Source organism: Bos taurus, chromosome 2, assembly GCF_002263795.3.
Source record: "Bos taurus isolate L1 Dominette 01449 registration number 42190680 breed Hereford chromosome 2, ARS-UCD2.0, whole genome shotgun sequence".
Taxonomy (NCBI): Eukaryota; Metazoa; Chordata; class Mammalia; order Artiodactyla; family Bovidae; genus Bos; species Bos taurus.
Window position 1 is genome coordinate 116,033,219 of NC_037329.1, and position 12,585 is coordinate 116,045,803.

Genomic DNA, 12,585 nt, shown 5'->3' on the forward strand with positions numbered 1-12,585 from the left:
AGGTGAAAGAAGAGGTTTCACAGGTTCACACTTTAGTGGTGAATTTAAAACATAGGAGTGGGAATTAGGGCTTGGGAAGAAAAGAATCAGGGTCACTCAAGTGAAGTTATCTGGGTCACCCAGGGCTTTCTAAAAGAGGAGCATCATAGATGAGGTCACCTGGCTCCTTATCTGATTGTCTAGCTAGTGTATGTGTCATCATAGAGCTGTAAATATGCTCATTTGAAATGGACGTCTTTGAAATGGATGCCTCAGTAGTCAAAAGCTTATTGTCAGCCACTTTCACTACATATCCCCACTTTATTTTCATCTGGAGTATTGTCAGGTACAGTGAAGTGTGTGTGGGGCCTGGAGTCAGATTCTCTACGTATATATTCTGATTCAGACTCTAATTTTTGGACGAGTTATAATACCTTACCACTATGTCTGAGGTTGCTCATCTGGAAACTGGTGGCAATAAAAGTTCCTGTTTTGAGGATTAGGAATACATGGCACATAACAAGCATGAGGGTAATGTTTTCTGTTATTATTTATGATCAATAACTTAGGAGACCTCTTCAAAACAAATTGCACTTCATATTTGAACACATTTTCCAGGGAAGAACACAGTGTTGTTTTCTCTGAAATAATAGTTGTAATATAACTCATTTAATTTGTTAAAAGCATCTTAGGGAGGATTATAAATCAAATTTTTGTCAATTTAAAATTTAAGTCTTTTATAACTTCCTTTTAAAGGTTTTCTTTCAGAGGAGCTGAGATGTGAGGAGATCATTAATGTAGATGATTATGGTCTAATCTATCCTCATGCATTTAGATTTCATATAGAATTTTATGAGAGTGAACTGTCCTCATAAAAATGAAGTATCTTTTCTAACAACTCATCTGTAAAACTGCAATAGCTCAAGACTTAGCATAATGTCTGATTTAAAGGCAAAATAAATGCTCTTTGAACTAAACAGTGCTTTTTATACACAGAAGTCTTCTATTGCCATTTTAAAAAGGCATCAGTAATCTTTTAAACTACAAAGTAATTTATTATGTTTTCCCATTGCTTCTGGTTCTCTTAAAATAATTTTGGGTTTTGAAATTTGAAGTTAAAAAATTGTGAATATAATGAAAGGCATACTCTTTTTCAAAAAATGATTCATAAGCTAACTCAAAATACCTACAATCGTTTTAGTTATCTTACCAAGATTATCTTAGGTTTTGTTTAATTTAGCTTCTCTGTTATCTCGGTTTGGGCTATAAGTAACGAAATACTTAATTGCCTTAACCAAGGTTAGTTAGTCCCTTAGTGAGCTATTCAGTGGCATGGTGACCAAAGGACACAGCCTTTGGGGGCTCCCCCTCTACCATCCTTGTTGGCTTCTGTTCTGTGTGTCTTTCCTAGCTGCCAGATGGGTTGATGCTATTTTCTTAGTTTATGTGTCTTGCCATCTCTTTTAATTTCATCAAATCCAGAGGAGAGTTTCTTACATCTCTTATTATTTCAACTTGCTGTTCTTAGCAGTTCTATTCATGCTGACAGTGAAATCCTCTCTTACTTCTCCACCTTTATTTCATCTACCCACTGAATCACCGGCACTTTCCTCCAAAAACAAACCCTAGGTCTCCAGTCTTATTACCATTTTAATCTGTAATCTATCATCTCATTACCCCTGCACCAGAAACTGAAAACCAGCGTCTACTTAATTACTTTAGCTTCCTTTAGTTCCATCAGATTATTCCTTTCTAAAATAAACAGAAAAAATCTCCAAATGTTTATAGGTTTTACAGTTTACAAGACTTTTGCATACATCAATTCATTTAATGAAGAGGAACAAAGTAGGAATGCTTAGAAACTGAATTTGGAGCTGATAACACATACTTTGGAGAGGGAAGAGGTGGTTTACTCCAAAATCAGTTGGCTGATAGTTGGTTAGACATGGACTCAAATCTTGAAAGGCTGTGTCTTACAAATAGAGAAAAGAAGTTATGAAATATTAATGTGAGGCTTATGTTTTTTGAGAGTGCATTTCATGTGCTGGTGATACACATATCTTTTTCTTTTTTGGTCTGGATTTCTTTCAAATTCCCTGAATAACTTTTATAAAATTAACTTTATAAAACATGGTGTTGTTTTTCCAAGTAATAAGAGTTTCAGTTTGGACCTTTATTATACATACAATTATTTAGTGACAGAGTCTCAATTCCTTGTGATCTGGTAGTTCTGAATTCACACTTCCCCTGGCAATTATATTGTAACAGATTAGAAATGCTTTTTTCCAGACGTTACAGAAACTAAATGCAAATATTCATAACAGCTTTTGGAAATGTAAAGAGCAAAGGCTGAGATTCTGACTGTTCACACTTAGAGGCTGAAAGGTAGATATGGCAGTGACATAAGAGGTCCATTTAGCAATAGACAGCTTGTGTGAAGTGGTGAAATCAAGTAATTCATTCTCAATTAGAAGTTTCTGTACTCTGTAAGCAGTAACTACCATAGAGGTAGTCCCCACTTAGTATTCCTGTGGAATGTGAAAGTGTTATTTGTCGGTCGTGTTTGACGTTTTGCTACTCCATGGACTGACTATAGCCTGTAGGCTCCTCTGTCCACGGGATTCTCCAGGCAAGAATGCTGGAGTGGGTAGCCATTCCCTCCTCCACGGGATCTTCCCGACCCAGGGATGTAACCTTCATCTCCTGCACTGTAGGTGGATTCTGAGCCACCCAAGGACACCTCTATTACTGTGGAGTTCATTTTAAAAATGCATGGTGTCAAAAATCACTCTTTCTGAAACAATGGAAAAAAAGACAAAACCATGAGTGTGTAAAGTTCAGTTCAGTTCAGTCGTTCAGTTGTGTCAGACTCTTTGCGACCCCATAGACTGCAGCACGTCAGGCCTCCCTGTCCATCACCAACTCCCGGAGTTTACTCAAACTCATGTCCATTGAGTTGGTGATGCCATCCAACCATCTCATCCTCTGTCACCCCTTTCTCCTCTCGCCCTCAATCTTTCCCAGCATCAGGGTCTTTTCAAATGAGTCAACTCTTCACATCAGGTGGCCAAATACTGGAGTTTCAGCTTCAACATCAGTCCTTCCAATGAGCATTCAGGACTGATTTCCTTTAGAATGGACTGCTTGGATCTCTTTGCAGTCCAAGGGACTCTCAAGAATCTTCTCCAACACCACAGTTCAAAAGCATCAATTCTTCGGCACTCAGCTTTCTTCATAGTCCAACTCTCACATCCATACATGACTACTGGAAAAGCCATAGTCTTGACTAGATGGACCTTTGTTGGCAAAGTAATGTTTCTGCTTTTTAATATGCTGTCTAGGTTGGTCATAAATTTTCCTTTTGTGTTGACTGGTTTGGTTTCCTTGCTGTCCAAGGGACTCTCAAAAGTCTTCTCCAACACCACAGTTCTAATGGTTGTTACCTATTACAATAAATGTAATTTGTTATATCCAAGGTAGTAATTTTTGACTTATGAGTACAGTAAGCTTAGTGGCAGATTATGATCACCTTTTCTCCTTTCCTCATATTACAACACATTTCTCACTCTTATTATGGGTCCGGTCTATTCATATAGTAAAAAAGAATATAGATTTTGAAAAGTTTCCCCTCATCCTGAGGACAGTTGTACTCACCCTGGAGATTCCTGGGTCCCAGTGAGATTATAGTATGGTTTGTCCTCACTTGATTCATGGTATCATGACCTACTCTCTACTTGGCAAGCTTCAACTTTTGCGTTGTTATTATTCTCAACTTAAAAATCAATATTGAGATTCCTGAGAAAGGTAAACTCAAGTTACCATATGGCCCATATACCATTTTCACTTCTAAATAAATACCCCCAAAATTGAAAACTGGTACTTAAGGACATGTATGTGCATTTTCATTAAGGCACTATTCCCAATAGCTTAAATGTCCATCAGTGGTGCAGAGATAAACAAGTTGTGATATATATCTATATAGTGGAGTATTACTTAGCCACAAAAATGAATGAAATATTGATAAGGTGAATCTTGAAAATATTATGCTCAGTGGAAGTAAGACCAAAAGCTCACCTCTTGTGTGATTTCCTTTATGTGAAATACCCCAAATAGGTAGATTCATAGAGATAGAATGTAGATTGTTGCTTGCCAAAGACTGGGGGTAGGGTGGGGCACAACTGTTTCATGGGTGTGGTGTTTTCTTTAGGGGTGATGAATATGTTTCAGAATTAGAGATGCTTATTGCACAAAACTCTGAATACACCAAGTAGTAATGAATTGCTCAGTTTTAAATGGTTCATGTTACATTTGTATATTTTGGAGATTAAGCCCTGTCTATTGCATCCAGTACTTTGGCCACCTCACGCGAAGAGTTGACTCATTGGAAAAGACTCTGATGCTGGGAGGGATTGGGGGCAGGAGGAGAAGGGGACAACAGAGGATGAGATGGCTGGATGGCATTACTGTCTCAATGGACGTGAGTCTAAGTGAACTCTGGGCATTGGTGATGGACAGAGAGGCCTGGCATGCTGAGATTCATGGGGTTGCAAAGAGTCGGACACGACTGAGCAACTGAACTGACTGACTGATTGCATCATTTGCAAATATTTTCTTCTATTCTGTAGATTGGCTTTTTTTTTTTTTTTTTTAAATGGTCCCTTTGCTGTGCAAAAGCTTCTAAGTTTGATTAGGTCCCTTTTGTTTATTTTGTTTTTATTTCTTTTGCCTTGGGACACTGACCTAAGAAAACATAGGTACAATTTATGTCAGAGAATGTTTTGCCAATGCTCTCTTCTAGTTTTATGCTGTTTCTCTTTATTCCTCTTGAGTTTTGAGCTTCAGGTTCAGTTACCTGGAACTTAAATATGAGTTTATGACTCTCTGTGGTCATGCAAGATATGAGAACCCCAGAAAAGTTATCTAGAAGCTGTAAATACAGTGAGCACAAAGACTTTTTATTCTATTTTTTGGGAAATGCTGGATGAATCTTTTTGATCAAAAGTTGCCTTTGCTACTACTTTGTTGGGACTGTGAGGTCTAATCAAGTGATCACCACAAGTCGATGTCCTTGTACTTTACTGAGAAATGACAAGCCTGCTTTTCACTGATCTCACTAATGAAAAGTAGAAAATATTGTTTTAAAAGTACGTAAGCTTACTCACTTTTATTCTCTTATCTCAGCAGGTGGCAGTGTTTATCTTTTGGCAAATAAATTCTTTACTTACAGCTACCAATGAAGAGTCTAAAGAGTAAACTTTGTATTCTGGGTTCTTTAAAGCTCAAGCTACATGCACCTATATAACAACGCTCAGATTGTGGTATGGCTTAAAGCATAGGACCATTTTGGCATATCTGGGGCAAATGACATATCTCATTAAACCTGATGCAGTATAGAGATGTTTTTCCATGTATTTATGAGAACACCACCCACTAAGGTGGATAAGAGATAGTTTTATTTGTTCTCTATAGATCCCTCTATTGGAAACCATGTTCTAATTATTTATTTTATAATGACATAATCTATCAAGTAAACAAACATTCAATTAGGATCAAGAAATACTTGATCAGTTTTTATGTTTTAATAAAATTGATTGTAATTTCATTGGGTCAAGAGCCCAAGAATTGTGGATATTTTGAATGTAATTATTTTAACATAATTGTAAATCGAAAGGGTCAATCTGGTTTGTGTTTGATTTTCAAAGGCAACAAAATTCTGAGACGAAAGGAACAGAGGCTATTTATTAATAAAGGAAGACCATCTGCTGTCACTTTCATTTCAGCAGGAGTTCCAAGTTTCAAAGCAGAGTCAGTTTCATAGAGTAGAAAGATGAAATACAGAGATAATCTCTGATTGACAGGTTCTTTATTAAGGCGGCAGCTTCAGGGTGACTTTCTAACTGGTTTTCAGGTATATCTGGCAGAATTTCATGGGCTACAATGGACAAGAAAGCAGTTTGAAGACATTTTTAAAGAAGGAAGGATTACTCAGTGTCATGGGTGGAGGATTTTCTGTAGAGGCCTTGGGTGCTTTGTGGCCATTAAACTGTCATGAAGGTTCTTATTTGATGGTAGAGGTGGGGCAGCTGCCATGACAGCCGGTTTCTCAAGAGTGACAGTATTTTGGTGATTAAAAATGTAGACTCTGCAATCAAAGAATATTAGAAGGGATAGGGTACCCACTCCAGTATTCTTGGGTTTCCTTTGTGGCTCAGCTGGTAAAGAATTTGCCTGCAATGCGGGAGACCTGGGTTCGATCCCTGGGTTAGGAAGATCCCCTGGAGAAGGGAAAGGCTACCCACTCCAGTATTCTGGCCTGGGGAATGCTATGGACTCTATAGTCCATGGGGTCACAAAAAGTTGGACATGACTGTGTGGTTTTCACTTTCACTGCAATCAAAATGTCTGTTTTAATATCCTGCTCAAATACTTCCTTGATTTGGGACCTTGAGATTTCAAACACTCCTTGACTCCATTTTCTCATCTATAAAACGGGACTGATAATAGTGTGTGGGGAGTTTGTGAGGATTAAATAAGTTAATAGATACATGAAGAACTTGGAAGGAAAGCTATGACAAGCCTAGACAGCATATTAAAAAGCAGAGACATCTCCTTGCCTACAAAGGTCCATACAGTCAAGGCTATGGTTTTTCCAGTTGTCATGTATGAATGTGAAACTTGGACTGTAAAGAAGGCTGAGTGTTGAAGAATTGATGCTTTCAAATTGTGGTGCTGGAGAAGACTCAAGAGCCCCTTGGACAAGGAGATAAAGCCAGTGAACCCTAAAGGAAATCAACCCTGAATATTCACTGGAAGGACTGATGCTGAGGCTAAAACTCCAATACTTTGGCCACCTGATGTGAAGAGCCACTCATTGGAAAAGATCCTGATGCTAGAAAAGATTGAAGGCAAAAGGAGAAGCAGGTGGCAGAGGATAAGATGGTTGGATAACATCATTGACTCAGTGGACATGAATCTGAGCAAACTCTGGAAGATACTGAAGGACAGCAAAGCTTGGTGTGCTGCAGTCCATGAGGTTGCAAAGAGTCAGACAGGACTTATCAACTGAACAACAACAGCAACAGAACTTGATACATCATAAATATTCAATTAATGAATAGCTAATATTATTTGCATACAAGGCTTCAGTGGCTTGGATTTAAAGGACTTAAGACCAGAGAAAGAATTCACATATTCAAGGCAGATTTTCTCATGAATTTATTATGATTTGGAATATCTCTGCAATAGATATTCAAAACCTCCCAATCTATGTTCTCCTAGGAAACTGATAGGGAGTAAGATAAATGCAGCGAGTATCAGTGTCCATCTCTCATAAATTCTTATGGACTGAGGCATGAGAATAAAGTTTTGGTTCAGATTAATCCACATGTAGTGATCATGGCTCTTAATTAGCCCAGTGTTTCAGTATTTTCCTCCTTTTGCAAAGCTGCGACCTTCTAAGTAAAGCCTCATCCAGCCCTCACGGCCACGGGAATCACTACTGAAGAGGAGGAAAATGCCATTAAGTGAAATTTTAAAATTCTTCTTGAAGTTATCCTCTTGGTTTTTGAGAAAAGATGTTTTTATTAGAAAATTTATCAAATACTTCTTAAAAATATCTTAAAGGTGGCAATATTCCCCAAGGTGTTCTGATGTGCCTATTAAAATTCCAGTGATTCCTACATATTGGAGAAATTGACAAATGCCCCTAAATTTGAGTTTTAATTACTCACAGTGTCAATCAAAGACTGATGCTGAAACTCCAATACTTTGGCCACCTGATGCGAAGAGCTGACTCATTGGAAAAGACCCTGATGCTGGGAAAGATTGAGGGCAGAAGGAGAAGGGGATGACAAAGGATGAGATGGTTGGATGGCATCATCAACTCAATGGACATGAGTTTGAGCAAGCTCTGGGAGATGAAGGACAGGGAAGCCTGGCTTGCTGTAGTCCATAGGGTCACAAAGAGTCAGACATGACTTAGCGACTGAACAACAGTGTCAATCAATCAAAGAAGCTAGCACCTCTTCAGTAAGGGTGATCACAGACACACTTTCCTTTGGCACCTCCAGGGCGTCGACCTGTAATATTTTGGGTGCAGGCTTACACCGCATGTGTAATGATCCCCTTGGAATCTCTTGTGGTGTGGTTCCTGCTTTAGTATTTTTCTTCATCTTATACACCTTATTATTTGCAAGTATTTCTAGGACACACTCTCATCCTTAATTATGGAAAGAGCAATCCAAGGGGGAATGCCTGAATTTCTGCTCCGTATGCATGTGGTTTTCCCCTGTTTTCCCAGAGGAGTGTATATTCCTGGAGTGGAGGATGACACTGGGTTTTTTCCCCCCAGGCAAGAGGAGACTTGTTTTCTAGGTGTGCCTGAGGCTAAAGAACGTGAACAATTCTCTTCTAGAGTAGAAAATCTCCATCGTTAAGTAGAGTAGCAGCTACAGCTATTACCTCTTGGGTTATTACCAGGAATAAACAATTAGGTTGCATCATATAAAATTTTGACAGATTTCGATTTACAAAAATTTTCATGTGGTTCAACCTAATACATTGCTGTATACGTGCAGGTTGAGAGATTTTTTTGCTTCAGGTTTGTCCTCAAACAGATCCTTGATAGTGACCCACAACCATTATTGCATCCTTGTGTCCTCCCCCTGCAGAGATGATGGGGTTCAAACAAAGGCTGATGATACTTTGACCTACATAATCATGGTAGAGAAAACCCACTTAAGATGGCATATGGCAAACAGAATGGACTTGGGAATAAGACCATGTTCAACTGATTATTCTATTCTTATGAGCAAGTAATTTTACCTTTCTGAGTCTGTTTGCTTATCTATAAAATGGAAAGACAATAATAGAATGAAATTAGACAATACACACGGAGAAAAACCAGCCCAAGGCTTGTGGTGTATTTGGTATGTAATGTATGTCCTTGACCTTCAGTTTCTCCTTTGAGAATGGAGTCAGTGCTGACTCCTGTGTTGAAAAAGAGATCTTGCACGAACTGTCCTTGGAGAGAGCAAGGACAGCCTCTCTGCCTTTCTGAAGGTCTTTGCCCACATTTTCACGTAGAGATGTCCCGTGTAAATGTGCTTCTCTCAGCCACTCAGGTTTTGCTGACTCCCTTGGGAAAAACAGGTGGCCTATATTTAGAATAGCTTCAGCTGTTAAGCATTTGAGTGAATGCCTACAAGTGTTAATCAAAAAGTGTTTTAAGCATTGGTTCTATGTAAAGATATTGTTTCAGACAATGTTCTAAATATCTGGAGGATCTGTTTAGATTGGTTTGAAGGAGGAGGATAAAAATAGAAGTATATGAATATATATCTGAAAGCAAGTGTTTTTAGAGGGAATTCAGTTGTTGCAAAATATACATTATAAAATATAGAAATAATTTCAATAAATAAGTCATATTAGGTTTCACCTTCAATATTTAACAGTCCAATGAGGTAAGGAATGTCATGTCAGACATTCATAGAGTTCACTGCATAAAGAAGAAGTACTGATTTCTTATTCTTATATTCCAAGGCATCTATGAGTTGGCCCTAACCTACATTTCTGGCCTAATCTTCCCTGCTACCCTACATCTCAGGCTGAATTGTTTTCTCTCAAAATTTGTATTTTGAAGTCCTAATCCACTTCAGAATGTGATTAGAATGAAATTGTACTTGGAGATAAAATCTATATAGAGGTGATGAAATAAAGGTCTTTAGGATTGTCCCTCATCCAGTCTGGTGTCCAAAGAGCAAATTTGGATATACAAAGAAACACCAGGGTTGTGGTGCAAAAAGTAAAGACCACACGAGGACACAGCAGGAAGATTTTTGTCTGTAGAGCTGATCTTGGACTCCCAGCCTCCAAAACTGTGAGAAACAATTTTCTGTTGTTGAAAGTATCCAGTCAACGGTGTTTTCTTATGGCAGCCTGAGCAGATGATACACCAGATTAACTAGACTACTCACCAGATCTCATATACCAGACTTTCCTTTCTCTGTGATTTCTCTGTTACCTACTCTCTTAACCCATTTGGTCTGTTATAAAAGAATACTATAGAGTCAGTGGCTTGTAAACAACAGAATTTTCTGGTTCACAGATGGCTGTTTTTCTTACTGTGTCCTCACAGGGCAAAAGGGCCAAGGGAGCCCTTTGGGGTTGCTTTTGTAAGGGCACTAATGTCTTGATGAGGGTTCTACCCTCATGATCTAATTACCTTTTAAAGGACTTACCACCTAGTGTCACATCAGGGGTTAATTTTCAAAACATGAATTTTGGGGGAACACAAACATTCAGTCTACAGCATTTACCATAAAATGCTGTGAGTAAATGGGTAAGTAATTTACCATAATGGAGAAGGCAATGGCACCCCACTCCAGTACTCTTGCCTGGAAAATCCCATGGACGGAGGAGCCTGGTAGGCTTCAGTCCATGGGGTCGCAAAATTCAGACATGACTGAGTGACTTCCCTTTCACTTTTCACTTTCATGTATTGGAGAAGGAAATGGCAACCCACTCCAGTGTTCTTGCCTGGAGAACCCCAGTGACAGGGGAGCCTGGTGGGCTGCTGTCTATGGGGGTCACACAGAGTCAGACACAACTGAAGTGACTTAGCAGCAGCAGCAGCAGCAATTTACTATAAATAGGTAAGTAAGTTACCCATTTACTTATCCTAAGATTCCTCTTCTTATATCTCTAGCTAGGAATTCCCCCCTCCAATGCTTCGTATATTCCTCAGATACAATTTTTCTCTTGAATTCTCCTCTCCTACCCACCCTTACTCCTCCAAGGTGGAAAAGATCTTCCTCTCAATTCCGTTCATGCATGTCTATTTTATAATTTTAAATCATATTATTCTGGAAAATAAAGACCAGAATTTCCAGAACTTGCTGGAGTTGAAAAAGATCAAGAGACCATGGGACCATTGAGGTAATTTTGGCTTTTTATTAGGATGAAAGAGGCTTATGCCTGATTTTAGACTGAGGAAATGATTCCAGTAAAGAAATAAAGGTTGAAAAATTAAAAGAAAAAAATTTGTATTTTTTGGAACCGTTATTATTTTTTTAATTTAATTTTTGGTTGCACCGCGTCTTCATTGCTGCATGCCGGCTTTCTCTAATTATGACAAATGGAGGCTACGCTTCATTGAGATGTGTGCATTCTCACTGCAATGGGTTCTCTTGTTGTGGAGCACAGGCTCTACGCACACGGGCTCAGGAGTTGTGGCTCTTGGGTTCTAGAGCACAGGCTCAGTAGCACACGGGCACATGGGCTTAGTTGTTCTGTGGCATGTGGAATCTTTCTGGCCAGGGATTGAACCTGTGTCCCCTCCATTGGCAGGCAGATTCTTATCCACTGCACCACTAGGGAAGTCTTGGAACCACTTATAAAAGATGACAGAGGAGATGGTCAAAGAACAGAGGGAAGAGCTGACAATGAAAGGAGGGCCAGCTCATGTTCTGAGACTGGAAGAGGGATATGAGAAAGAGAATTGTCTTGCTTCTTTCATGGTTTATTTCAAAACTGGTCAACCACTTGTAAAAGAATGAAACTAGAACACTTTCTAACACCATACACAAAAATAAACTCAAAATGGATTAAAGATCTAAACGTAAGACCAGAAACTATAAAACTCCTAGAGGAGAACATAGGCAAAACACTCTCTGACATACATCACAGCAGGATCCTCTATGACCCACCTCCCAGAATATTGGAAATAAAAGCAAAAATAAACAAATGAAACCTAATTAAACTTAAAAGCTTCTGCACAACAAAGGAAACTATAAGCAAGATGAAAAGACAGCCTTCAGAATGGGAGAAAATAATAGCAAATGAAGCAACAGACAAACAACTAATCTCAAAAATACACAAGCAACTCCTACAGCTCAATTCCAGAAAAATAAATGACCCAATCAAAAAATGGGCCAAAGAACTAAATAGACATTTCTGCAAAGAAGACATACAGATGGCTAACAAACACATGAAAAGATGCTCAACATCACTCATTATCAGAGAAATGCAAATCAAAACCACTATGAGGTACCATTTCATGCCAGTCAGAATGGCTGCGATCCAAAAGTCTACAAGCAATAAATGCTGGAGAGGGTGTGGAGAAAAGGGAACCCTCTTACACTGTTGGTGGGAATGCAAACTAGTATAGCCACTATGGAGAACAGTGTGGAGATTCCTTAAAAAACTGGAAATAGAACTGCCTTATGATCCAGCAATCCCACTGCTGGGCATACACTCTGAGGAAACCAGAAGGGAAAGAGACACGTGTACCCCAATGTTCATCGCAGCACTGTTTATAATAGCCAGGACATGGAAGCAACCTAGATGTCCATCATCAGATGAATGGATAAGAAAGCTGTGGTACATATACATAATGGAGTATTACTCAGCCATTAAAAAGAATACATTTGAATCAATTCTAATGAGGTGGATGAAACTGGAGCCTATTATACAGAGTGAAGTAAGCCAGAAAGAAAAACACCAATACAGTATACTAACGCATATATATGGAATTTAGAAAGATGGTAACAATAACCCTGTATACGAGACAGCAAAAGAGACACTGATGTATAGAACAGTCTTTTGGAC